General features: G+C 40.8%; 1 protein-coding gene across 2 annotated transcripts in view; it reads right to left on the minus strand.

Moving 5' to 3' along the window:
• Positions 1-21,196: 21,196 nt before the first annotated feature.
• Positions 21,197-24,327, minus strand: part of shtn1 (shootin 1) — a 43,932-nt gene continuing 40,801 nt past the window's right edge. For both annotated transcript variants that reach the window (XM_014154473.2, XM_045700773.1), the window contains one exon: positions 21,197-22,216. The gene's annotated coding sequence lies outside the window, so the exon portion shown is untranslated. The remainder of the gene's footprint in view (positions 22,217-24,327) is intronic.

Genomic DNA, 24,327 nt, shown 5'->3' on the forward strand with positions numbered 1-24,327 from the left:
TTGACTGTAAATTCTCTATAAGGACCAAGCTGGGAAAAGTGATTGGCAATTAGAAGAGTATTCCTGAATTGTGCATATTGCGCTCCTCATACTCCAATGCACCCCTATGAAAACAGAATGTAGGAGTCCTGTTCTCACTTACGATAGTGTACTAGTGTTTGTGACTTCAACACAAGACTGGACTGCAATATAATTACATACCAGATAGGCTTGTCCATTATCCTCTAACAGGGTTTAAAATAGATGGTCAGAAGTTCACCTTGGTATGCCTTCTGTACCCCAAGTGATTCAATCTTTTACCAGATCTAATGTGTTATATTCTCTTACATTAATTTAACATTTCCACAAACTTCAAAGTGTTTCCTTTCAAATGGTATCAATGATATGCATATCCTTGCTTCAGGGCCTGAGCTACAGGCAGTTAGATTTGGGTATGTCATTTTAGGCGAAAATTGAAAAAAGGGGGCGGATCCTTAAGAGGTTTTAAGGTCACAAACATTTTTAAAAGGAAAGACAAAGTGGAATGCTCTCATCCTTACAGCATGAAGTGAAACGTATTTCATATGGATATAGCCTCTATGGGGAAGATTCAAATATGAATCTAATTTATTCCACAGTGATGGTTAGCCTAGAGATAGGCCTAGTTGTTGAAGGGTATTACATTGGCAGCTAAACCAGGTGTATTGATGTCTGCCTCTAGGCCAGTCATTAGGCATTTACTTTTTATAGAAAAATTGATTTGGCTATGAATTGTATTTAAACAGCCATCAACCTCTGTTTTTAAACTTTTCGATTTATTGTTATCAACCATGACTCAAGCCATGCAACTATGAACTGTTGCTCCTATAGGCTAAACAAAATGAGTGTTTGTTGAGAATGAATATTAGCAGCGTTCAAATGCCTAGCATGATCATTTCTGTAAATACGGCGAAGGCACAGTTTTTTTGTCTGCTTGTTTTTTGTTTTGTTTTTTTACATAAAATTACATTTGGGTTGGAAACCCATATCACATTTTTACTGTTGTCTATGGATAATCTAGCCAGGTAACCTCAATGAAACACCAGATTGACCCCAGATAATTATGCATACAGCCTTCTCTTCTGACCTGAGTTATTATCAAATAAATATTATAGCCTATATATACATTTGGATAATGCAAAGATATTGCCATATTTCTTGACAAACTTAAAGCCAGTTAGTTGTAAGATTCAGGCAAGGTGGAATGCAGTGCAGTCTAAAATAAAGATGTGGAAAGCAGAATGATGTTAAAGATTATTGGCCATTATACCGACGTATGTAGGCTATTGCTACAGTTACCCGATGGTCAAATAGCAGACGTGAGAATGGGAATTCCAAAGATCATCGACCAATCATCTTGAAATGTTCCTTTGTTGTTATTTTAAATGAGCCTAATACAACATTAGGGTCTTTGCTGAAACTGTACGTAACACTGAGTTAATGTGTTCAATGGCATAGGCATAGCCTACTCCGACCATGCTTTATCTCCTATCTACAGTTTAGTGGAGGTCTGAGTGAAATACCAATGGTAGAAGAAAAAGATGTAGGATTTTTTTGTGTGGTTGGGATCAGAATAGTCGTCCTTTATTCAATCATTTGTCTCCAGCTCTGTGCGGGCGTTTAGTCAAAGTCATTTCTCCAACGATGGGAGCCAATAGGTTATTGTAATATTTGGGGATTTGGTTTCTCTATGCAGTGATACCAGTCTCAGCTGCATGGCTTATGAACACCGTAGCCATTATTTTCTGACCCTTTAAGACATACACTGAGTGTACAAAACATTAGAAACACCTTCCTAATATTGAGCTGCACCCCCCTTTGCCCTCAGAACAGCCTCAATTCAGCGGGGCATGGATACAAGGTGTCGAAAGCGTTCCACAGGGATGCGGGCCCATGTTGACTCCAATGCTTCCCACAGTTGTGTCAAGTTGGCTGGATGTCCTTTGGGTAGTGGACCATTCTTAATACACACGGGAAACTGTTGAGCATGAAAAACCCAGCAGCGTTGCAGTTCTTGACACACTCAAACCACTTCGCCTGGCACCTACAACCATAGCATTCAAAGGCATTTACATATTTTGTCTTGCCCATTCACCCTCTGAATGGCAATCACACAATCCATGTCTCAATTGTCTCAAGGCTTGAAAATCCTTCTTTAACCTGTCTCCTCCCCTTCATCTACACGGATAGAAGTGGATTTAACAAGTGACATCAGTAAGGGATCATAGCTTTCACCTGGATTCACCTGGTCAGTCTACGTCATGGAAAGAGCAGGTGTTCCTAACTCAGTGTATAAGCCTCAGCTCTTGCTGCTGTTTCTGATATTAATGATAATCACAATAAATCATGAATGATAGGAAATGTCTTTTCTTAAGCTCAAGTAGGCTCTTCTTCTTTTTTGTATTCTTATTATTATTTGTATTCTTATTATGCAATTCATTACATTTTCATTATGATCATATTATACCCCCAAGCCATAAGACTGCTGAACAATTAATGAAATGGCCACCGGACTATTTACATTGACCCCCCCCCATTTGTTTTTACACTGCTGCTACTCCCTTTTTAGCTATGCATAGTCACTTCACCCCTATCTACATGTACAAATTACCTCGACTAACCTGTACATTAACTCGGTACCGGTACCCCCTGTACATAGCCTCCTTATTGTTATTTTATTGGGTTACTTTATATTATAAAGAGGAGGTGTGATGGTGTGGGGGTGCTTTGCTGGTGACACTGTATGTGATTTCTTTAGAATTCAAGGCACACTTAACCAGCATGGCTATGATAGCATTCTGCAGCGATACACCATCCCATCTGGTTTGTACTTAGTGGGACTATCATTTGTTTTCCAAGGACAATGATCCAACACACTTCCAGGCTGTGTAAGGGCTATTTGATCAAGAAGGAGAGTGATGGAGTGCTGCATCAGATGATCTGGCCTCCACAATCACCTGACCTTAACCCAATTGAGATAGTTTGGGATGAGTTGGACCGCAGAGTGAAGGAAAAGCAGCCAACAAGTGCTCAGCATATGTGGGAACTCCTTCAAGACTGAATGTTGGAAAAGCATTCCAGGTGAAGCTGGTTGAGAGAATGCCAAGAGTGTGCAAAGCTGTCATCAAGGCAAAGGGTGGTTATTTTTAGATTTGTTTAACACTTTTTTGGTTACTACATGATTCCATGTGTTATTTCATCGTTTGATGTCTTCACTATTATTCTACAATGTAGAAAATAGTAAAAATAAAGAAAAACCCTTGAATGAGTAGGTGTGTTCAAACTTTTGATTTGTACTGTAGCTCAATAATATGCAAATAATGTGTGAGTGAAGCTATTCTCTGCTTCAGATGCACAATGTCAAGGGGTGCATTGCAAATGCCAATAAGGCATTAGCCTCATTAGCCATCATACTGTAGACCTATGGCTGCATTGGCGATGCGTGCCATTACGAGCTGCAAAATGTGTTCACATGGCTGATATCTTGAGAGAGAGTGACAATCAAATAAAACTAATTGAAGAGTTTACAACTGAACAATAAGGTAACCTTCATTTGAGAATACAACACAGAAACACAGACAAATTAGAGACAGATTCCCTTCCCCTCTTTATTGCAGGATTGTGATCTGTGATTAATCAACATTGACAATAGATCGTCTTGGATAATATTTTTTGTAACAAAAATGTAAACAAGTTTAAACACTTCACTTCAAAGAATCAACACTTTATTTCATATAATTTCAAAGTGCACAAGTGTACAACTCATATGTAAAGGTTAGACATCTTAGTAACAAGTAGGCTATTATTACTAAACGCATAAATTCAGGTGAACAAAAAAAAATTCTATACCAGAGGTGACCAACCTCGCTCTACTGATCTACTTTTTTATCACTTCTATTCCATCCCAGCAATAGCACACTTGATTATCATCTAATTAGGTATGATAACTTGAATCAGGTGTTTGTTAATGCTGGGCTGGAACAGAAGCCTGCACACCCAGCAAGATTGGCTTGCTCCAGTTGTAAAAGGTTTACACTAAGGATGCAAATTTTGACTAACCGTCCCTCATTAACCGGTCAACAAACTGCTATGTTTTTCCTAAACAGTAAAATGACGTGACCAACAGAAAATACTGTAGGGATCTCCACTATATAAGACACCTTATAATTTTGCCAATTTATTAATTTCTACATTTAGCTAACATTAGATACTTAATCCAGAGATTCTTACCTTTGTCTTGATTCAGCAGTCTCGTCCAGATCATCATGGCATTTGTAGTTCTTTATGATAGCCACATTAGCAGCTAATTAGCATTTCATTTTTAGGGGGTAAATACAGGCGAATATATTTATAAAAGTCACCTTGTCCTGCCAAGATCTACATGGTTATCAAAATGTCACGGCAGGGTAGGCCTACATGAAACAGCCTTTATTTTAAGCATTTCTAAAATCCCATATGGGAAAAATTAATGGGGGAAAAATGATTGAAACCATTTCCCTGTTTAACCGCTAGGTTTTATGGGTATTATGACTCATACTGTGGTACCCTATAAAGGCACGTTTCACTTCAGTACCATCTTTTTGAGGAACTGCTCTCGAGCTGTCTGGCAGGTGATAGGTCATTATGCTCGTCAAGTTAGGCTCTGTATGCTGTGCCCATGTGATAAATAAGATGCAGTGCCCCTTGACTTTAAAATGGAATTCAAATAGTTTGTTTAATTTCAGTTTATGTGACAAAACAAGCAAGTATAGTGTAGAGAATCATCGTACCATCTTAACCGCCGTGAAATATATTTTCCATAACCAAAAATATTGTATTTTCACCGGTTTGAAGCTGGTGTACAAAACCGAAAGTAAAAGACGCAAAAACGAAATTTAACAATGGGAAGCATAGAAATAGCGCACATAGAACACATCTACTGCTTCTTTGACTTGCTTTTAATGAGAATGACATATCTATAACACACATTTATATGTGAATTTGGTCAGATCGGCCAAAAAGTTGAATATTGCAGCTTTAATTGTAATTTTTTTGTCAACGGTCCACACAAAATACTCTGTAATGTCAAAGTAGAAGAAATTATATTTTTTATTTATGAAAAATATATCTTGATTAGATAAGTATTCAACCTCCTGAGTCAATACCTGTTTGAATCCCCCTTGGCAGCGATTACAGCTGTGAGTCTTTATTTTCTTTGCACACCTGGATTATACAATATTTGGCCATTATTCTTTTTTTAATTCTTCAAGCTCTGAAAATTTGGTTGTTAATCATTGCTAGACATCCATTTTCAAGTCTTGCCATAGATTTTCAAGCCGATTTAAGTCAAAACTGTAACTAGGCTACTCAGGAATATTCAATGTCGTCTTAATAAGCAACTCCAGTGTATATTTGGCCTTGTGCTTCAGGTTAGTGTCCTGCTGAAAGGTGGATTTGCCTCCCAGTGTCTGTTGGAAAGCAGACTGAACCAGGTTTTCCTCTAGGATTTTGCCTGTGCTTAGTTCTATTCCGTTTCTTTTTATCCTAAAAAAAATGTCCTAGTCTTTGCCGATGACGAGCATACCCATATCTTGGCATACCCATACCCACCATGCTTGAAAATATGAAGAGTGGTACTCAGTGATGTGTGATATTGGATTTGCCCCAAACATAACGCTTTGTATTCAGGACTAAAAGTTAATTTCTTTACCACATTTTTTGCAGCATTTCTTTAGTACCTTATTGCAAACAGGATGCATGTTTTGGAATATTTGTCTTTTCACCCTGTTAGTATTGTGTAGTAACTACAATGTTGTTGATCCATCCTCCTGTATTTTAATGTTAAAGGACTCTTGGAAGACTAGTCCTAATGAGGACTAAAAGAGATCCTAATAAAATCAATCACAGCCATTAAACTCTGTAACTGTTTTAAAATCGCCATTGGCCTCGTGGTGAAATCCCTGAGTGGTTTCCTTCCTCTCCGGCAACTGAGTTAGGAAGGGCGCCTGTATCGTTGTAGTGACTGGGTGTATTGATACACCATCCAAAGTGTAATTAATAACTGCACCATACTCAAAGGGATATTCAGTGTCTGCTTTTTATTTTTTTACCCATCTACCAATAGGTGCCCTTCTTTGCGAGGCATTGGAAAACCTCCCTGATCTTTGTGGTTGAATCTGTGTTTGAAATTCACTGTTCGACTGGGGGACCTTACAGATAATTGTATGTGTGGGGTACAGAGATGGGGCAGTCATTTAAAACCACGTTAAACACTATTATTTTACACAGAGTAAGTGGGTCCATGCAACCTATTATGTGACTTGTTAAGCTAAGTTACATTTTTACTCCTGAACTTATTTAGGCTTGCCATAACAAAAGGGTTGAATACTAATTGACTCAAGACATTTCAGCTTTTCATTTTTTATTCATTTGTAAACATTTCTAAAAACATAATTCGAGTATTGTGTTTAGATCAGTGAAACAATCTACATTTTATAGGCTGTAACACAACAAAATGTGGAAAAAGTAAAGGGGTGTGAATGCTTTCTGAAGACAGTGACTAATGCTAATATATATATATAAATTATGCAAGTTAACCTATAGAACGATAAGCATGACCGGTCAAATGTATTTAACCGTTAATATCCCTATTTTATACATTGGTGTGATTTTTACACTTCTCTTGGGACATTCATTGGGACTCTTCATCTGCAGATAAATTTTTTCTGTTTTGTCCTCTGTTATGTGAGTGAAGTCAGCTAGCTGGTGATATTTAATTCACTCAGCTAGCTAACTATACAGTACGTAAAGTTAGCTAGCTAGCTAACATTACGTTAGCAGCTCATTTGAGTTACTGTAGCTAGCAAGCTAATAATACATACAGTACCAGTCAAAAGTTTGGATCCACCTTCACATTCCAGAGTGTTTCTTAATTTTGACTATTTTCTACATTGTAAAATAATAGTGAAGACATCAAAACTATGAAATAACACATATGGAATCATGTAGTAACCAAAAAAGAAACAAATCAAAATATATTTTAGATTCTTCAAAGTAGCCACCCTTTGCCTTAATGACAGCTTTTACTAAACAGTCGCCTCTACATCACCCGGGCATTCATTTACATAATCTCAGCATGTGTAACAGACTGTGCTGATGCCAGCAGTTTTAGATCCGACACAGCAGTCCCTCTCTCACAGTCAGCATAAGGGACAGCACACTGGCTTTATCAGCCTTTAGTAGAGTGATGCTCGAGGATTATTACCACACCCATTTGGCAGATACAGTGAGATTGCTGATGGTAATCGGCCATGACAGGGAACAACGAGGCTAGTGGTTGAACCTAAAGGGAGAGAGAGAGGAAAGTGGATATTAACTCAGATACTCCACCTCCTAACAATGCTGCTGGCTTCAGGTCAGTGAGAGATGGCTGCGTCAGCGATGCCTGCCTTAGTGCTCATCACAGTTTGGGCCCTCTCTAAGATGGCAGAGGGAAGAGCAAATCCAAACAAACCTTTATCTCACTGCCCCGCCAATAACTTCATTGTTTCACACATTGGGCCATTAACTCAGTGCAGAGTGCAATGCTTTTGACGTCTGCTGTTTTGTTTGCCTTATTACACTGTAACACCCTGGTTACATTTCTCATTCTTCCCCCCCTGTACCAAAACAATCTCTATTGTTTATTGACCATCTGAATAGACATATGGTAAGCATTTCTTGGTAACAGTGGAGGCTGCTGAGGGGAGGACGACACATAATAATGGCTGGAACGGAGTGAATGGAATGGCATGGAAACCATGTGTTTGATCTATTTTATACCATTCCACTTATTCTGCTCCAGCCATTACAGTGAGCCCGTCCTCCCCAATTAACGTGCCACCAACCTCCTGTGGTTTGTAATGGAGGAGGGACCATAGATTTATTTTAGACCACAGTGAGGTCTTCAAAGACAATTTCCAGGACACAAGTGGTGTGACCATTATCAACAATGATAAGAGGAGAGAGTCTGTGATGGCCACTCTCCACTTGATCCATGCATCACTGAGTACAATCCTAAAGGGCTCTGATCCTTGTGACCAGAGAGGAATGGACAAAATACTTAGGTACGCATCCTCTCTAAAGTTCTGTGGATAGAAATGTTCGCAAAACAAGTAATTGCCAATACTGAAAGTCAAGATATTGGTGATTAATGATTATCACATAGTACAAGTAAAATTCTAGATTTTTTGCAGACTGCAGAAATCATTGCTTTTTAAAGGTATTGTTGGATATGTAACTACTAACTATAAAAAGAAGCATGCCCGAAGACTCCCAGATCAATTAAATTAAAGCCAAGGTCAGTGATGGATGAATCACAGCAATCATCAAAACAGAATTAGTCTATAACTAAGGAAATGCACTGATTCAATGGAGCCTGTGGGTGACCACAAAGTATCTAATGTAAAAATGTAATTAGACAGTTTATCATGGCTACAAATATTTAAGAGTATCTGGTTAATTAACTATAGTATTATCTAGTTATTTTATAGAATGCCGCAAAAGACAAAAACAAAATCCCTAACAATCCACATGAAGTAGGGAAACAGGTTCGTTGTTTTGATCTACTATAAATGAAACAGGTTTGTTGTTTTGATGTAGATGAAACAGGTTTGTTGTTTTAATCTAGTTGCAGGGACTGCAGATAAAAAGTAGCTTGTTCTAAAACCTAGTGCTATATCAATGCCTGATAAATGTTCCCTGAAAATGTTTTGAATTAATAAAGAACTTGAATCTCCAGCCAGCAAATCTTTATTCCAAATTCCAGTCGTCTTAGAGGGATATTTTTCAGGTTTGTCTCTCCAAGTTGGTTAACTGTCAGATGGCAAAGTGCCAAGACTTGTATAAATTGTCTTCGGGATCGGTGTCCCTTCCACGGGATGGTTGAGCTAACGTAGGTTAATGCGATTAGTCTGACGTTGTAAGTAACAAGAACATTTCCCAGGACATAGACATATCTGATATTGGCAGAAAGCTTAACATTTACATTTACATTTTAGTCATTTAGCAGACGCTCTTATCCAGAGCGACTTACAAATTGGTGCATTCACCTTATAATATCCAGTGGAACAACCACTTTACAATAGTGCATCTAAATCTTTTAAGGGGGGGTTAGAAGGATTACTTTATCCTATCCCAGGTATTCCTTGAAGAGGTGGGGTTTCAGGTGTCTCCGGAAGGTGGTGATTGAATCCGCTGTCCTGGCGTCGTGAGGGAGCTTGTTCCACCATTGGGGTGCCAGAGCAGCGAACAGTTTTGACTGGGCTGAGCGGGAACTGTGCTTCCTCAGAGGTAGGGAGGCGAGCAGGCCAGAGGTGGATGAACGGAGTGCCCTTGTTTGGGTGTAGGGCCTGATCAGAGCCTGAAGGTACGGAGGTGCCGTTCCCCTCACAGCTCCGTAGGCAAGCACCATGGTCTTGTAGCGGATGCGAGCTTCGACTGGAAGCCAGTGGAGAGAGCGGAGGAGCTGGGTGACGTGAGAGAACTTGGGAAGGTTGAACACCAGACGGGCTGCGGCGTTCTGGATGAGTTGTAGGGGTTTAATGGCACAGGCAGGGAGCCCAGCCAACAGCGAGTTGCAATAATCGAGACGGGAGATGACAAGTGCCTGGATTAGGACCTGCGCCGCTTCCTGTGTGAGGCAGGGTCGTACTCTGCGAATGTTGTAGAGCATGAACCTACAGGATCGGGTCAACTGCACTGTCCAATTTACAGTAGCTATTACAGTGAAATAATACCATGCTATTGTTTGAGGAGAGTGCACAATTTTGAACATGAAAAGTTATTAATAAACAAATTAGGCACATTTGGGCAGTCTTGATACAACATTTTGAACAGAAATGCAATGGTTCATTAGATCAGTCTAAAACGTTGCACATACACTACTGCTATCTAGTGGGCAAAATCTAAATTGCACCTGGGCTGGAAGAAGACATTATGGCCTTTTTCTTGCATTTCAAAATGATGGTACAAAAAAATACAAAATAATGTTATTTCTTTCTTTGGATTATCTTTTACTAGATCTATTATGTTATATTCTCCTACATTCCTTTCACATTTCCACAAACTTCAAAGTGTTTCCTTTCAAATGGTACCAACCATATGCATCTCCTTGCTTCAGGGCCTGAGCTACAGGCAGTTAGATTTGGGTATGTTATTTTAGGTGAAATCTTTTTTTTTTAAAGGGGTGGATCCTTAAGAGGATAACAGAGCACGCCCATTAGATTATTTGAAAGTTATGGCGCTTCTCCAAGTGGCAACATTAGCTGTGATGGTCCCATGATATGATCTCACAGAGTTAAGCGGTGGTGTTGGCATCCCTCTGGAGTCACAAGGGCACTGGGTTAGAGGGAGGTGGGGGGCACTGCTTAGCTTTACCCCTGCCCCCAGGGCAGACTGTGCCAGGATGCCAAAGCCTAGCGTGGTATTGCCCTCTGCTGAACTGCCGTCATCCTCTCATCTTGGCAGACCTGCAATATCTGATGAGATACCCTTGCCTAGACAGGATTGCGTTAGTGACACGAACATGTAAGTCATCAAACTTTCATCTTGGTTGTTTCTGAAGCAGTCTTGATTTGGTATATATACAGTATATCAATAATGTGCAATTCAACCAAAGTCCAAGTAACAGTTATTGAATGTGTCTAGCCTTTTTATTTCTCTCATTAGTGTATCACCATGCGGTAAAATGATTCAGCAAGATGGTTAGATGTTTTTATTAATGTCACTTCATAGACCTATTTGCCAAAACTTCTTTGAAAATCCACCAATGGGTCTCCTTCATCTGTGCACAGATGTGGTCAAATTTAGCTCACTGTGGGGCCTCCCGAGTGGCACAGTGGTCTGAGGCACTGCAGTGCTAGCTATGCCACAAGAGATTCTGGGTTCGAGTCCAGGCTCTGTTGCAGCCGGCCACGACCGGGAGACCCATGGGGCAGCGCACAATTGGCCCAGCGTCGTCCGGGTTTAGGGAGGGTTTGGCCGGCAGGGATGTACTTTTCCCATCACTCACTAGCGACTCCTGTGGTGGACCGGGTGCAGTGCATGCTGACACGGTCGCCAGGTGTACGGTGTTTTCTCCGATACATTGGTGTGGCTGGCTTCTGGGTTAAGTGGGCAGTGTGGCTTGGTTGGGTTGTGTTTCAGGGGACGCACGGCTCTCGACCTTCGCCTCTCCCGAGTCCATACGAGAGTTGCAGCGATGAAACAAGACTGTAACTACCAATTGGATACCACGAAAAAGGGGTAAAACATTATTTATTTTTTAGTAACAAATATTTTGCTCACTGTTTGTTTACCTTGCAGAGTGAGGTCATGCACGCAGGGAAGAAAAGCTCTGTGCTTGTCAGAGCCAATCGTATGATTACAGTGCACTGGGTCTTTTTATTGGTCCCTTTGTACCATCCTTACATGAACCAACAGAGATGGCCTATGAGTGTCCTATTGGTATTGTTCGGAGGGGAAATGTCATCCAACCTAGTCTATTTCATTGAAGTAACAGCAGGGTTGCCTTTGCACATCATTTTGGATGGACTGGGGCCTCCTGCCTCCTGTTTGTTAAAATCATAAAGACAGTAGATTAGTGGTTTAACATGACAAAAATATTAGCCTACTTGTTTAAAACATATCGACTGAAAAGAAGACCCTGTGATTTGTATTTAAATACCTAGTCAAGCAAGTTATTTTATCAAGCAAGTTTTGTTTACTCTGTACCTCCATCTCTATTCTTACTAAGCCCCCCAAAAATCTAATAGAAATAGCCTAGCATTAGCCCTAATTCAGAAATAATTAGAAATCCTGCTTATTTTGAGATTTTTTTTCTGAAGGCTCTGTGCTAGCAGAGACATAACATAGTTTGCTGTCCTCTCTCAAATGCAATGATCTGGTCATTCTGGTGTCACATAAAATCAAATCAAATTGTATTTGTCACATGCTTTGTAAACAACAGGTGTAGACTAGAAGAGAAATGCTTACTTACAGGCCCTTCCCAACAATGCAGAGAGAAAAATAGAAAGATAATAGAAAAATAAAATAACACGAGGAATAAATACACGAGTAACGATAACTTGGCTATATACACTGGGTACCAGTACCGAGTCGATGTACATATAGGTCGGGGTAAAATGACTAGGCAACAGGATAGATAATAAACAGTAGCAGCAGTGTATGTGATGAGTCAAAAGAGTTCTATGCAGATAGTCCGGGCAGTTATTTAACTAACTATTTATCAGTCTTATGGCTTGAGGGTAGAAGCTGTTCAGAGTCCTGTTGGTTCCAGACTTGGTGCAATGGTACTGCTTGCCGTGCGGTAGCAGAGAAAACAGTCCATGACTTGGGTGGCTGCAGTCTTTGACAATCTTTAGGGCCTTCCTCCGACACCGCCCAGAATAGAGGTCCTGGATGGCAGGCAGCACAGCCCCAGTGATGTACTGGGCCGTTTGCACTACCTCCTGTAGCGCCTTGCGGTCGGATGCCAACCAGTTGCCATACCAAGCTGTGATGCAGCCAGTCAAGATGCTCTCCATGGGGCAGCAGTAGAACATTTTGACGATATAAGGGCCCATGCCAAATATTTTCAGCCTCGTGAGGGGGAAGAGGCATTGTTATTTTGGTGTGTGTGTGTGGACCATGTTAATTCTTTAGTGATGTGGACACCGAGGAACTTGAAGCTCTCCACTACAGCCCTGTGGATGGGGGCGTGCTCAGCCCTCCGTTTCCTGTAGCCAATAATCAGCTCCTTTGTCTTGTTGACGTTAAGGGAAAGGTTGTTGTCCTGACATCACACTGCCATGTCACTGACCTCCTCCCTATAGGCTGTCTAATCATCGTCGGTGATCAGGCCTACTCTGTCATGTCATCAGCAAACTTAATGATGGTGTTGGAGTCGTTCGCGGCCACGCAGTCGTGGGTGAACAGGGAGTACAGGAGGGGACTAAGCACGCATCCCTGATGGGCCCACGTGTTGAGGGTCAGCGTGGCGGATGTGTTGTTGCCTACTCTCACCACCTAGGGCCGGCCCGTCAGGAAGTCCAGGATCCAGTTGCAGAGGGACGTGTTCAGTCCCAGGGTCTTGAACTTAGTGATGAGCTTGGAAGACACTATAGTGTTGAACGTTGAGCTGTAGTCAATGAACAGCATTCTTACATAGGTGTTCCTCTTGTCCAGGTGTCATTGTGGAGTGCAATGGAGATTGCATCATGTGTGGATCTGTTGGGGCGGTATGCAAATTAGAGTGGGTCAAGGGTGTCAGGGATGATGGTGTTGATGTGATCTATGACCAGCCTTTCAAAGCATTTCAGAGCTACAGATGTGAGTGCTACGGGCCGATAGTAATTTAGACACAAGGACTATGTTCCATTCTCCATCAGTACCTCTTTGGTCGATATCTGACATTTCGATGTCCAAGTTCTCCTATTATACAATGGCTCATTCAAGGGTAGAAGAAACCATTGTCCTTATCAACCCCATACTGTCATTCAAGCATGCTGACAAGAAGGGTGAAGACAAAGGTAACAACCTCTCCCCTGGGCCAGCATGACAGATTTCTGACATCACATTACCACTGGATGCTTTCCTTTCAAAACATTAGCTTGTTCTCAATAAAATACCTCAGAGGGACCATGTGTTTTAAGTATGAGTAAAGAGGTCATGTGCAGGTTAAGTGTGCCTCTGAAGTTTACACCTGGGAGACACATCGAGAGGTGTTATTTTAGGTGTTATTTGAAGAGCTAGCTCTGCAAGTATTAGGTCCCATCTCCACAGAGAATCTCGGTTGAAGCGCTGGTCCAATGCACTCATGTCTCTGGCTTATTTCCCTAGTGGTCCCCTGAGGTAAACCTCCTCCTCTTCCCCTCTCTCTAGTGACAGATAAAGCCTTGTCTTGTAAGAGAGTCCCTGTGGGAGGGCTGGCCTCTCAGACAGTCACTTTTGGAAATTGTTCTTCCTCTCAAGTTGTGTAACAACATTGAGGCAGATTAAGTTTGTTTCTGGTATTCCAGGCAAAAAAAGTAGCAGCACAGAGAAGCCCATCCCGCCTCCAAAGCCGGTCCTGCCTGGCAGCATGGCCATTGGTTCAGTGTCCATGGCTGTGGCCAAGATTGGGGCTCTACTGCAAGTACAGCACCGTTCTGGAGGAAAAAACAGGTCAGTGAGCTCCCCTTTGAGCACGCACACACACACTGACACACACCATGCGATGTTATGCAATGTGATGTAGTTCATTGATCAGGAATGATTTGCTTGAAGGCAATGCCAGATATATGTGTGGATGTTAAGGGAGGCTATTTCATCTAGTTGTCATATGAAACATGTAGCGTGTAGTAAAAAAAAGTTTTTAATAATAATATTGACCATCTTCAATCAATCCTCCACATACAACATCCGTTCTGCCAGTCACATTCTGTTAAAAGTCCCCAAAGCACACACATCCCTGGGTCGCTAGTCTTTTCATTTCGCTCTAGCTAACGACTGGAACGATCTGCAACAAACACTCAAACTGGACAATTTTATCTCAATCTCTTCATTCAAAGACTCAACCATGGACACTCTTACTGACAGTTGTGGCTGCTTTGCGTGATGAATTGTTGTCTCTATCTTCTTGCCCTTTGTGCTGTTGTCTGTGCCCAATAATTTTTGTACCCTGTTTTGTGCTGCTACCATGTTGTGCTGCTACCATGTTGTTCTGCTACCATGTTGTGCTGCAACCATGTTGTTGTCATGTTGTGTTGCTACCCTGCTGTTGTCTCGTGTTGCTGCCATGCTATGTTGTTGTCTTAGGTCTCTCTTTTTGTAGTGTTGTGTTGTCTCTTTTATCGTGATGTGTTTTGTCCTATATTTTTATTGAATTTATTTTTAATCCCAGCCCCCGTCCCCACAGGAGGCCTTTTGGTAGGCAGTCATTGTAAATAATAATTTGTTCTTAACTGACTTGCCTAGTTAAATAAAGGATACATTTTTTTATATATAAAAAAAACAGAAACCCAGCCTAAAACCCCAGAGTAAGCAATGCAGATGTAGAAGCATCTACACTGCATTCAGAAAGTATTCAGACCCCTTCACTTTTCCCACATTTTGTTACGTTACAGCCTTATTATAAAATGTATTAAATAATTTGTTTCCCTCATGACAAAGAGAAAACTAGTTTGGTAATTTCAGCAAATGTATAAAAAAAATATTTTTAAAAATACCTTATTTACATAAGTATTCAGACCCTTTACTATGAGACTCGAAATTGAGCTCAGGTGCATCCTCTTTCCATTGATCATCCTTGAGATGTTTTTACAACTTGACTGGAGTCCACCTGTGGTAAATTCAATTGATTGGACAGGATTTGGAAAGGCACACACCTGTCTATATAAGGTCCCACAATTGACAGCGCATGTCAGAGCAAAAACCAAGCCATGAGGTCGAAGGAATTGTCCGTAGAGCTGTGAGACATGATTGTGTCGAGGCACAGATCTGGGGAAGAGTACCAAAAAATGTCTGCAGCATTGAAGGTCCCCAAGAACACAGTGGCCTCCATCATTCTTAAATGGAAGAAGTTTGGAACCACCAAGACTCTTCCTAGAGCTGGCCACCCGGCCAAACTGAGCAATCAGGGGAGAAGGGCCTTGACCAGGGAGGTGATATGGGTATCCCCAAACCATCACACTACCTCTACCATGCTTGACCATTGGTAAAAGGTGGAATACAGACCCATCTCATAATAATGAGATGGGTCCCATTATGTCTGGCGAAAACCCAAACACTGCATTCCACAGTAAGAACCTCATACCAACGGTCTAGCATGGTGGTGGTAGTGTGATGGTTTGGGGATGCTTTGCTGCCTCAGGACGTGGACGACTTGCCTTAATAGAAGGAACCATAAATTCTGCTCTGTATCAGAGAATTATACAGGAGAATGTTAGGCCATCTGTCTGTGAGCTGAAGCTGAAGCGCAGCTGGGTCATTCAGCAAGACAATGATCCAAAACACACAATCAAGTCTACATGAAAATGGTTAAAAAGCAACAAATCTGAAGTTTTGTAATGGCCTAGTCAAAGTCCATATCTAAACCGATTGAGATATTGTGTCAGGACCTGAAATGAGCAGTTCATGCTTTAAAACCCACAAATGTCGCTGAGTTAAAGCAGTTCTGCATGCAAGAGTGGGTCAAAATTCCTCCACAGCGATGTGAGACAGATCAACAACTACAGGAAGTATTTGGTTACAGCCAGCCAAAGGTGGCACAACCAGTTATTGAGTGTAAGGGGGCAATTACTTTTTCACACAGGGGAATTGGGTGTTGCATAACTGCTCTTTAAATTAAATAAGCATCCATTTTTTTAATTTGTAAACTCAGGTTCCCTTTATCTAATAATAGGTTTTGGTTGAAGATCTGATAACATTTAGTTTCAAAAATTTGCACAAGAAAATAGAGAAAATCAGAAAGAGGGCAAATAATGTTGCACGGCACTGTACATAGTATAAAGAAACATTTACCTAAAACGATCTGTGAACTCCCCCAACAGATCATCACAATGGTCCTCAAGCTTCAAAAGGAGATGATTCAAATAATGAACATTGCTTCAAAAACAGGGATAAGGAACATTGCGGCAGAGCCTGGTATAGTGGATCTACTGTACAGTATAGGGAGCTTATGATTTATTTTTAAGACTGAATATATACATTACATGACAACTCTTTGAGTATATCACAATTTCAACGTTGTAGTTACGTTCTTCAAAGTTAGAATCAATTCAATGCCGTCTGTCTATGGTTTAGCAGTGCCACAGGTGGTTGGTGGCACCTTAACTGGGGAGGATGGGCTGATAGTAATGGATGGAACGGAATTATTAGAATGACATTGGACTCCTCAAACACATGGCTTCCATGGGATTGATACCATTCCATTGACTCCATTCCAGACATTATTATGAGCCGTCCTCACCTCAGCAACGTCCTGTGTTTAGCACTAGAAGCACTATCTAACTGCAAAGAGATAAAAGGTTGTCGATAGGAAATCCCTTTCCCTATTTTATTATGTGATGGACATCACAAGATGAGACGATAACAGCTTGCGGCCTACATTTATAGGATTTACAATATTATTGATGGTGGGTTAAATATATTCCATGTAATACCTTCAAAAGCTTTGGAAACAGGAACGTCTAAATCCTATTCATACCCGCTAACCTAATTAAAGTACATGCATTTTAAATATCATTAACGTTCATTAGAGGTGGCAACCCCTCCTCCTGGAGAATTACTGGGTGAGCTGAATCTGGTGTGTTAGAGCAGGGCTGGAGCAAAAGCCTGCATACCCAGTAGCTTTGCAGGAGGAAATGTAGAATCCCTGACATACAATATGATCCAGCACTTCTTTCCACAGATATATGCATATTATTAACGATGACACTGTGTACATTTATGATGGCTGACTAGACATTCCTTCTCTTTCCAACCTGTACTGCCAACACTGTCTGACTCTAGAGCCTTAGTTGTTGAGTCCTAAGCAGCCTCTAGATCTAATTACGGAAGCATCTAACAATCTTGGATTGGCACTTGGAAAGGAGATCCATTTGGCAGTAAACTGTGCTGCTCACGACATGATGGACTATGTATGTAAACAGAACGTTAAAACACGCACAGTGTGTCCTTGCGTACAATTCTATATGCGGGTACAGCAAGCGGTACCGATGCACCAAGTCTGGAACCAACAGAACCCTGAACAGCTTCTACCCCCAAGCCATAAGACTGATAATTAGTTAGTTAAAATGTTAACCAAATAGCTACCCGGACTATCTGCTACTGTTTATTATCTATCCTGTTGCCTAGGCACTTTATTCTTAGTTACAGAATATGTAGCTATCTACCTCAAATCCCTCTACCCCTGCACATCGACTCAGTACTGGTACCCCTTGTATATAGCCATGTTATCATTACTTATTATTATATTATAATTTATTTCTCTCTGCATTGTTGGGAAGGGCCCTTAAGTAAGCATGTGACAAATAACATTTGATTTGATTTCCCATTGAAACCAATGTTTAACCTTCAATAATGATTTCGTTAGTTAAAATTAGAATTTGATGTTAAAATACTGTAGTTATTCAAAACAAAATATAAGCTGCAAAAATATCTACTTTGAAGTTAGATTTTATTTTCTCTCTCTTTGCTCCTCTACAGCCAAAAGGAAAGTATGAAGATATTACAGGAACCCCCAAGTCTCCAGATGAACTAGTGGATGAGGCTTTGATTAGTAAATACCCAGCAGTCGTAGCCCTGATCAATCCTCTGTGAAAAGAGGTAAGATGTGAACACCCCTCCGAACACACATCCACAGTAAACGAAAGACATGCGTTGGTGTGCGTATAGAAACTCATGGTGTGTGTGTGACCCGATGTGTAAGGAGCAGTAGGAGAGACTGAGCAGTGTGGCTGGAGCCTCCTGCAGCCTGCTCTCTGACATCTCCTCTAAGCCCCAGTGTTACGGCTCACAGGAAGACGCCCCATCTCTTCCAGGGGTACATCCTGAATCAGACCAATAAAGTCACCGACCTGACCTACGTCACCACAGAGCACAAAGGGAATCCACTGATGGAGTTTTACATAGAGCTATTGTTTACTAATACATGACTCATTGTGCTAATGTAGGTCAAATGTACAGTGTGCATCATTTTATTGATGGAATGTCAAGACAAATTGGGGGTCAAATCCATGCTAGGGGAATAAGCCGTTATATTGGCCAGATTGACCTCAAATAATTGCCATCACAACATCAATACTGTGAATAGAAACAGTAGTATGAACACGACAGTATAAATATTTTGGAATAAATAGGTGACGTGTGAGACACGCCGACTTACATGGTTCCTCTGATGGATTCAGTTGGATGAATTCCAAATGAAGATTTTCCCATTTGAGTGGTGCTGAATCGAACATTTTATCACAGGGAGCCAAATGAATGCCCGCGTGGGCCATGTATCGATCGAATGACACAACCCGATGATACTTCTACTGTTAAAGGTCATGGGACCCAAAATTATGTTCAGTCGGTTTATCTTTGTCCTAATCTCTCATGGACAGATGCATGTAGCATAAATGGTAGTATTATCTGTCTACAGACTGGGATGCGATGACTAACGAGGAACTTTGTTTCCGGTATGCAAATTTTTCGCCACTGATCATTTGGGCAAATGATGATTCCGCAGGTGCTCGCATCTTTTGAATTTCTGAATGGGAGGGGACATTTGGCCAATAGACTTGCTTGAACTGTCAGAGAGTTTACGATTAGAGGGGTGGAGACTTCGCTAGTTTCATTAGTATATTTTCTAACCTGTCTCCCCCTGAACTCAACTGAGCATCTGATGCAATTACGCAAGATTTTAGTTCTGGTGTCCGAGATAACCTTTGTTCTTAAAATCTCACTCAAATTAATGTCCTTCTATATGAAACTATGGTTTGTTAGTTTGTTCATGCTTATTTTGGGAGGAACCCCTGTAATGACAGATAGTGTAAAGCAGGGATGGGCAGCTTTGATAGGGTGTGGGTCACATTGCGAGCCCCGTCTTGACAGCAGAGCTAAAAGAAAATACAAAATAAACGTTTTAGAGTTAATTTTGTGCAATTCTACACATTTCCCATGGGTTGTAGAGAAAATGTTGCCGTTTTGAAGCACGTTTGCTGCAATTCTACTCATTTTGCCACAGGGTGGGAGAAATGTTTGCAGTTTTCAATGATATCTGAGTGAAACTGACTAATAAAATCAATGGGGGGCCCCCCGGCCAGTAATTCGACAAGTTTAGATAGCTGGCTGCTAAACTAACTTTACAATCCAAAAATTTTAGCTGACATGGGCTAATTGACTGACTAACAGTGACTGACATAAAAATAGTTAAGAGTGGGGGGTTGATCCGAGGCCCTTCAAAAGTTGCCCATCCCTGGTGTAAAGAGTTGATTCATTGACCTGGTAATACATTACTTCTGTGTGTGTGTGTGTCTTTTTGTATGTCAGGTGAGGTAATAATTGGAACGACATGTGGTGAGCCCTGCAGTGACAACTCACTCTCAGATGTGGTGAGGCTTAGTCATTCTCTTTAGATCTATATGTTTACATGTCTATCCCTCTCTCTGTCTGTCTTTATCTAGTAATGTGTTGGACTGAAAATCTGCACATTTCAGTCTGACAATCCATTGCATCACTTATGTATGTATTCTGCTCTGTACAAGTTTTATAATACAAATGTCTGTATTTACAAGGCCCAAGAACCTCTATTGAAGTGATATAATAAACAGTTTGCCTGTCATTGTGTACTCACACCAAAACAAAGCCAAGTGACGGCGTCTTCTCCGTCCCTTGGCGATGAGCAGTCGTCGCACGTTGGCACTCGGCACCCGTAAACTCTTGTCATTGTGCGTTTCTCTCTCTCCCTCAGGTCGTAGGCCTGGGAGTTGGGTATGTCAAACTGGGAGGTCTGAGTCGTGGAGAGCGGCTGACTAAATACAACCGTCGGATTTCTATAGAGGAAGAATTGGCCCAGCATGGAATACTGGGTATGGCTTTTTCCTCTCGCCTTTTCAGCCAGTAGAAAGAGGGGGCTAGACAAAGCTATGGGTAGGAGAGGCAGTAATGGCTGGGCTGGTGAGAATACATTTCTCCCTGGACGTGAAAGGAAACTGTGTGTCAGGAATCATGAAGAGGGGGAAAAGGAGCTGGCGAAAAACCCCTACCTTGGTTCTGTTAATTGGCCACCTAATTACGCCTCCCAAAAAAAGGGACAGGGATATTGGGCAATTACTGAAAAGCGAGTTCATCTTTGTATAAAATAAAGAATTAACTTCTGCACCAATTGCATATACAGGACTCTTGTATATCGTTTGGCTCTGGCTATGTGGAATATATATATTTTTAGTGCTGTCACAGCAGTAGAAATCATCACAGACCTAGAATAGAGGGGCCTGGAGCGAGGAGGGACATGTTCAATGTGCACAGACCTCTACAGAACATGTTCAATAGACTGTCATGCAGGGGCTAGTTTCGCTTTGGCCTTTTTAAAGCCTTTGTTGTCCATTCAACTTATTTCACTTGTTTTCTGTCTGCAGATTTAAGAAAAGACACATCCTCGCTCTTTGTTGGAGAAACGGAGGAGCAGTCATTTACATAATATTCTTGAGGGCAAGGATTAAATGAATACCATAGTGTTTTTATTCCAAAATGACATTTTCTATTTATGTTTACGTCAATCTAATGTAATTACAAGTCTTAAAATGAATAGCTCATACAATCTATTTAAATTATACACCATTACATTTCTTCCCATATTAAAATGAATGAATTTTCAGTCGTCACTTAGTGCAAAAAGGTTTCACGCTAACCAAATGCAGCGTTGATCTGTATTGTTCCTTGGAAACAAAAGTGAATTGATCAAAATGACCACATAAAGGAATCACAATAATTTGGCATCACATACTCTGGAATAAACAGAACATGATATTTACACATATATTTGCAAATTCCAAAGAATAAAAAATACACACACATACAAAAAAGATTACGTAAGACACTGTGGTCACGATTATTTTGAATAAACCTGTCCATTTAATAACCACTATTTTTATGTGGTTTATGACTACATTTCCATTATTGGTATAATGCCAGTGTTGGGGAAGCTACTCTGAGAAGATAGTTTACCAAGCTACCAATTACTTCACACTGAAAGAATTTAAGCTAAACTAAAGCTAGCCTTAAGAAAAATATAGTTGAATTAACTGAAGTTACTTTGAAAAAGGAGTTCACTACATCCAAACGACTTTTTGAAAAAGTATCATATGTACATCTGAATGTGTAATTTAGCCTATTAAACACAAAAACTGTGTTTCAAGTGAGAATTAGGCAGGTCTGATGCCGAAAAAGAAAGGAAAATATTGCCTACTTCACCCATATTATCTTTTCATTTTGGAAAAAATTAGTGGTGTAGTTCCAGTAGTTAGCTACACCGCTACATGGCAAAAAAATGATTAACTACTGAAAACACTACTTAGATTTGAATAAGTTCAACTACCACCAACCTACTGCAAAATGTAATTCATTACTCCCCAACCCTGTGTAGTGCAGTGGGGACAGCAGGCAGGCTTTGTACTCTGAGGTCTTCTTTCCTTCACCAGAGAGCTGACTGCAGCATTGACAGGTGCAGGTCTGTTGTCTAAAGAGAAATAGATGAAAAGAAACATAGATGTGAAACACTGAGCAAGACCAACAATTTATACACTCATCCATCTTAACAAGCATTTGCGTGTAAAGCAATTTTAAATCGACCTTGATTAGAAATCCACCAAAGTACTGGAATAGTTTGATACAGACAGAAAAATATTTGATATTAGTGGCACTCCCTATTACTCAATTAGTGGAACTGATTATTAATCAATATCTTCGTGTAACATGTTAGTGCTGATATAAGTTATTGTTTAGGAAACGTCCTATTTTTAAGCAATGTTGACAGGATGACAGATGGATCTGAAAGAGCCGACACAAAAGAAGGCTAAAGCATACAGCGAATCAATGCTGACCACCGATTAAAGCCAACACACTGAGAAAGGGCCCCTTCATAATTTGTCATATCCTCATCCGGCTCCAAAACACAGTTCCTAGAGGAAATGATTATGTAGCCCTTTTTAAAGACAAAACCAGCGGTCTAAACAGTCGCGGCATGCCCTGCGTCAGTGTAACAGAGGGGGCAGTTGTTCCAGTGGGAAGTAGACGGTTCAGTGGTGCTTTGTGCACCAACAGACAGGGAGAGCCACCACACAGCTGTGTTGGAGCACTTACGGCCTGCCTCAATGGGCCTGTCAAAGGAGTTCTTCATTCATGCTCTTTTCAACTGAAAATGCAACATTGATTTATCCATTAATTACTGTATTTAACCTATCAATTTACTTGATTTATGATTTAAGGATAGTTTTTCCATACTTATTTAACTTGGCTTATCTTTATCGTAGCTTACGTAGGCATATCATTCTATCTGAGTAAAAGCTGAACATGGCTAAAGCACAATTACTCCTGTTATCAAGAATACCTGCGTCGTTACAACATTTTAGCATGAGTAAACTCGCATTTTAATTGGAATATCAACTTACTAAAGATTGTAAGCATCATAATAGACTGGATTTCACTTGGTTTTAAAGTGCTTAGCTCGGCATTGCCTCAACTACTATGGTATATAATACAACATTGTTGATAAAGATGAGAGAATATTCTGTGTTCATATAGCCATCTACTTAACATCCAAACAAGCCAAGGAAGAAGAGAAAGAGAGAGAGAGCTAGGGAGTTCACTGGATCTACAGACATCCTCTAATCAATGAGTGTGGATCGCCAGACGTAGCGGGCAGAGAGAAAGCAGCCGTGTGAATTGGCCCTGAGCAGCCATGGTTCCCCACCAGGCAATTACTCTGTTTGGAAAATAAACGGAATGACTAACAAAATAGGCTAAATTAAGTGTTTCCCAGACACACTAAAAAGAGGCTTCCTAATTGCCAATCCCTCTGGGGGGAAAAAAACAACAAAACGTTGCATTGTATTGGCTGATGGCGACAGAAATAGAGAGCGGTAAAGATGGCTCTCACCAAAATAAAAAGGGACACTGCATGCCTCTGGATAATTACATTGTCGCCGTGATTGACAGAATCTTTACTGCTTGTCAATCAATGTCAGACGGCAGATCGCTAAAGAGGAAGCAGGGAAAGGCCAGGTCATGGACTCTGTTTCAGCGTTGAGCTGTTGAGATGTCCATGGGCTGAAAACAACAGCTCCAAGGAGAGCAAGCATCAGCTGGCCGTAGTCGGTGATACTGTTTGTGACTTCTAGAATCAGATTCCGTACGAAATACTGAAGACCTACAATGACATACTTTTTTAAGTGCAATCATTTCAAAGAGGGTGAGGAGAGACTGAGGCCAGGATTCAAAGAAACGCAGATTACTGACATCGCACTGCACTTGGTGGAACCGCAGTAACTGCCATCAAATCAATGAAAATGTTTTCTCCCTTGAAGCATGCTTAATTTTCTGTTTGAATCAAATGATGTACCAGTTCTATTAGCATTTTGACAGTTAACACAGTTGGAATCAAGGCAATATTTTACATTTATGAATCAGGATCGCAGCGCGAAGGTTGTTTATCTGTGTTTGAATCCCAGCCGGTGGTACCATTTCCTGCTATAACTTCCATTATTACTAAGGTATTCTCCCTCTCTCTCTCTCTCTCTCTCTTTGTCTCGCTTTCTGTCTGTCCAACACGTAGAGTGGCTTACTCAAGCA

Source organism: Salmo salar, chromosome ssa18 (genome assembly GCF_905237065.1).
Source record: "Salmo salar chromosome ssa18, Ssal_v3.1, whole genome shotgun sequence".
NCBI lineage: Eukaryota > Metazoa > Chordata > Actinopteri > Salmoniformes > Salmonidae > Salmo > Salmo salar.